Source organism: Chrysochloris asiatica, unplaced genomic scaffold (genome assembly GCF_000296735.1).
Source record: "Chrysochloris asiatica unplaced genomic scaffold, ChrAsi1.0 scaffold00012, whole genome shotgun sequence".
Classification (NCBI taxonomy): domain Eukaryota; kingdom Metazoa; phylum Chordata; class Mammalia; order Afrosoricida; family Chrysochloridae; genus Chrysochloris; species Chrysochloris asiatica.
The window spans coordinates 19,255,497-19,260,812 of record NW_006408530.1 but is presented as its reverse complement, the minus strand read 5'-3'; the positions used below and the strand labels follow the sequence as shown (position 1 = coordinate 19,260,812).

The window sequence follows — 5,316 nt, the reverse complement described above, 5'->3', positions numbered from 1 at the left end:
AAAAAAAAAAAAAAAAAAGAAGCAGCAGCAGCAGCAGCAGCTGTGACCAAGTCATGCTCAAGCCAAATGCCTATGACGTCATTTCTACCACACCTGGCTCTGACTTCTCCCTCCTTTCTCCTGGGGCAGAAACCCTAGTTGATGCAAATGGTTACTGTATTCAACTACTAACCAAAAGGTTGGAGGTTCAAGTGCACCCAGAAGCACCTCAGAAGGAAGGTCTGGTCTAGAAATAGAATCAGAGTTGTCTGACCTCCTCTAATTTCATAGAATGAGGAGAGAAGCCCAAGGGTGATTCCTATGAAGCAGAGGTCAGATATGACTCCTCTCTCCAGGTGTTTTGTTTTTGTTTTGTTTTTTACCAATTCTGATACCAACTGTCCCCTGTGCCACTTTCTACTTCTCTTCTGGATTCAATAATTAATTGCAATGGTCACATAGAACTCATAGACCATATTCAAGAGCATAGGGTATATTAGGGAAATAAGAGGCTACAATCCAGTATCAGGAATGACTCGGGATGCAGTTTTCAGTCAGGACAACACCTCGCTCATGCCTTCATAAAGCTGTTTAGCTACTCTCTTATATTTATAAGTACTCAGAGGCACCCTATGCCACCAAAATGCCTCCTACTGGAAATCACTCAATTCTCTCATTCTAAGGTTGTCAAGTTCACTTTAACTACACTCCTCCAAGGGCCAGGAATCCCTATTCCATAGAACATGTTCCACTCCTGGCTTTTCTTCTTGTGGTAGTCTGCCCCTGGTATGGCTGATGTTGAAGAGCAGAGATGTCAGCTTGAGGACTAAGGTGTGCCTGACCAAGCCATGGTATTTTCCATAACCTCATATGTGTGAGAAAGTTGGGTAGTGAATAAGGAAGACCGTAGAAGAATTAATGCTTTTGAGTTATGGTGTTGGAGGAGAATATTGAAAGTGCCATGGGCTGTCAAAAGAACCAATAGATCTGTTTTGGAAGAAGTGCAGCCAGAGTGCTCCTTGGAGGCCAAAATGGCCAAACTTCATCTCTCATACTTCGGACATATTGTCAAGAGGGACCTGTCACTGGAGAAGGATGTGTTTGGTAAGGTGGAGGGTCAGAGAGAAAGAGGAAGACCCCCAATGAGATGACTTGGCCAAGTGGCAGCATCGATGGACTCAAGCGTGGCAACAGTAGTAAGGTTGGCCCAAGATCGGGCAGTGTTTCGTTCTGCTGTGCATAAGATCACTAAAGTCAGTACCAACTCAATGGCACCTAAAAAACAAAACAATGAAGACAAAAATGATCAATCCCCTCATTAGTGTTCTTTGTACTTTATTTGCATAATTCCATTCAACAACACTTGACAACAACAACATTCAACAATTGTTGTTGTTGTTGTTAAGGGCTGTCAAGCAGATTCTAACCCATAATGACCCTGTATAGGGTTTCCAAAGAGCAGCTGGTGAGCTTGAACCACCGACCTTTCAGTTTAAACGACTTTGCAGTCTTACGCATTAGCACACAGTGCTGCACCAGGTCTCCTCAACAATTGTGTGGGAGTCAAAAAGACTATGACTAGAAGGACCGTATTAAGTAAGTCACTGAACCACACCTTATGACCTATTTTGAAAATTTAGCCATTGAAACCATGTGGCATAGAAGAGAACAAAAAAAAAAAAAAAGAAAGAAAATTGTCAGACTTTGAAAGAAAATTTCCCTAATATTAAATAGGATGAGAAGATACACATTCAAGAACATCAAAATACCCCAAGTAGGTAGACCTCAAAAGAAAATTACCAAAATATATCACAATAAAACTTTCCAAAATCAAAGACAAAGAAAGCATCTTGAAAGCATCTCAATAAAAAATAACTTAAACCTACAAGACTGAAAATAGGGGATCAGAGATATCAATTTATAAATATTGACATCTACAAAGCAACTTACAGATTTTCCAAATGGAGAAGAAATCAAGACAATATCAAGATAGAACATACTGTTTTAAACTTGGAAAGATAGTAATATAGTGAGAAACCTGGCTTTACTATGGTGTTTGGAGATACGACAGTGATCACACATTGGCTGCTGGAAAGAGCTGGATTCTCGTTTCAGGTCACCATCAGAAAAGCTAAGTTTGTAGAGTAAGGATCAGAAGATCTGATCTTGATTACAGAACCGTCCCTCATTTCAGAATCTTAGATATCCACTTCATCCTTCCAGACTATCCCCGAAAATCTTTTAAGATTCCATCTGAGAAAGCCCTAGGAATTCTTGGAAGTGGAAGAAGGAAGAAGATTATTGGCTGGAATAAAAACAGGTTGAATGAGTTCCAGAAAGCAGGGTTCTGAAACTCGTGGACAACAATCTGCAGAAGAAGACAATTTCAAAAAGCCAACTAGAAGCAACATGCAGAGAAGTAAGATGAGAGGGGCCTCCTCTGGAAAGAAGACAGCTGGTCCTCAGCAGAAGAATCTGGAGCCAGCTCTTCCAGGCAGATGGGGGGGTTTGCTCTGCCGAGAACCCCCCTTCAACATCTTTGAGAAAGATAAGGAAGAATAACCAAGAGTCCTGGAAATGGAGATGGTGGAAGTACCAGTGAAGCACCTCAGCCACCTCAGAAGAAACGGGCCTGGTCTGATCCTACCGTTGAAAGTGAGGAGGCATGTAAGAATAGAGTGGAGGTTAAAGTGAAGATTCCTGAAGAATTAAAACCCTGGCTTGTCAAGGACTGGGACTTGGTTACCAGGCAGAAGCAGCTGTTTCAGCTCCCAGCTAAGAAAAATGTCAATGCCATTCTGGAAGAGTATGCAAATTATAAGAGATCACAAGAAGTGTCAACAATAAGGAACATGCTGTTAACAAAGTTGTGGTACGGATAAAAGAATACTTCAATGGGCACTCAGCTGCTCTACAAATTCGAGAGGCCCCAGTATGCTGAAATCCTCATGACCCACCCTGATGCGCTCATGTCTCAGGTTTATGGTGCGCAGTATCATAGTGGTTACAAATTGGGCTGCGAACTGCAAGGTTAGCAGTTCGAAACTACCAGCTGTTCCGTGGGAGAAAGATGAGGCTTTCAACTCCCAGAAAGATTTACAGCCTCAGAAACCCTCTACAAGGTCGCTATGAGTCGGAACTGACTCCACAGTACATAACCACCGACCACCACCACACCTACTGAGATTATTTGTGAGAATCGGAGCAATGTTGGCCTATACGCCCCTTGATGAGAAGAGTCTTGCATTATTGTTAGGCTCTTTACAAGATTTTCTGAAATATCTGACAAAGAATTTTGCAGCCCTGTTTACTGCCAGTGATTACAAAGTGGCTTCAGCTAAGTACCATCGCAAAGCCCTGTGTGGGCCTACTAACTTCTGGGTATCTGTAAACACTTTTCATTTTGTTCTTAGTCTTTTTCTTGTATAATTTATGTTCTCTAAAATTGTTAATGTTATCATAGCGCTTATATTTAACTTTGTTTTCTGTTTGCTTCAAACAGAAAATAGGAGAGTGTAAGCTCCCCTTCACATTTCAAAGTTGTCACCAGTGTACACAGTAATTAGACAAAGAAGAAAAATTCAGTAGAACAATTTTTGCCTAGCTGACAACATTGCTTGAATGATGGTGGTTCCATCCCTTTGACAGTACACAATTTTCTAATATGTGTTAATGCTACATTACAAAATGCCCTGATTCCTAGTTCCAAAGGTTCAGCTTACCGTATATACATGAAAACCCATGCATTTGTGCTCTCTCTCTATTTTTAATGGTGCTTGAAGTAAAACAGGCCATCCTCTGCAAGTCATCTATGTTGTTCCTTAGGCATGCTATCTTTGCTTAAGTTGTTGAAGGATGGTGGTTTGTTTAATGAGTTTTGTATTTGAGTCTAATACACATTCTAACATGATAGAGGCAATGCATTGTGTAGCCGTGGTTTTCTGAAAAGTTGATATTTTAGGAATTGTATTTCGGATCTTAAATAAAATTTGCTTTGAAATTTCAAAGCAAAAAAAAAAAGCACAACAAAATAGTAATACATTACAGGGTAGCCTCAAGGAAATGTAAGAAACCAGCTAGCCAAAATTAAAAAACAACAACAAAAACAAAGATTTAGTAAACACTAAAATAGTAGCATCAAAGAAAATGTTAAGAAAACCCATAAACAAAATGAATTGAGCACAGAAAAATGTATGGCACAAAGAAACTATCAGCACCACAAAATAATAATACTAATCCACACACATACATAGTAAAATGATAGCAGTAAATTCATGCCTATCAATAATTATGTTGAATGTAAATACAGATAGATTAGATGCACCAGTCAAGAGACAGAGTAGCGGAATGGATAAGAAAACATAGCCCATCAATATGTTGTCTATAAGATACTCACCTTATACACAAAGACAAAAACCAAAGAATGGAAAACATGCATCAAACACATGGCAGTCACAAAAGATCAGGAGTAAGAATATTATTTCAGATACAGTAGATTTTAAGGCAAAAGATACAAAGAAGGACATTATATAATGATTGAAGTGTCTATCCAATAAGAGAACATAACTATAATAAATAATTATGCACCTAATGAAAGAGTCCCAAAATACATAAATAAAACAGAGTCCACACTAATCGTGGTGATAGTTGTGTGCTGTCAAGTTGATTCTATATAAGGTTGCCATGGCTTTAAATCGTTACTGAAGCAGAAAGCCTCATCTTTCTCCTGCACAGCAACTTGTAGCTTCCAATTACTGCCCTTGCAGTTAGCAGCCCAACTCATAACACACTATGCTACCAGGGCTCCTTACAGTAATAGTAGGAGATTTCATATGAAACTTTGTAGTTGTTCTCTCTTCCCTTGAAACTCAATTTAGGAATAAATCTAACCAGAGACCTAAAAGCCCTACACAAAGAATGCTTTAAAACACTACTACAAGAAACCTAAAGAGACCTACAAACATGGAAGAATATAATGTGCTCATAGATGGGAAGACTTAACATTGTGAAAATATCAACACTGCCCAAAGCAACTACAGAGATCATTTAATTCTGATCCACATTCCATCATCATTCTTTCAAGAGACAGAACAATTAATCACAGACTTTAGATGGCAATAAAACAAACCCTGGATAAGCAAAGCACTTCTACAGAATTCAAAAATCTCTGAGCCCCATCAGAACCTTCTGAGGTGGGACATTCCCACTAGAAAGGACAAGCAGACCAGTGTTGAACAGCTAGAGCAACAGAAGATACTTCTTGAAAGAAAGACCAGCAGGAAAAATCCAAAACAAAAATGGTAGTCTGATTGACTACAAGAACAAGCAAGTTGTTCA

At 39.3% G+C, this 5,316-nt stretch overlaps 1 pseudogene; it reads left to right on the top strand.

The window, feature by feature from the left end:
- Positions 1-2,304: 2,304 nt before the first annotated feature.
- The window catches only part of LOC102817939, a 13,079-nt pseudogene continuing 10,067 nt past the window's right edge, over positions 2,305-5,316 (top strand).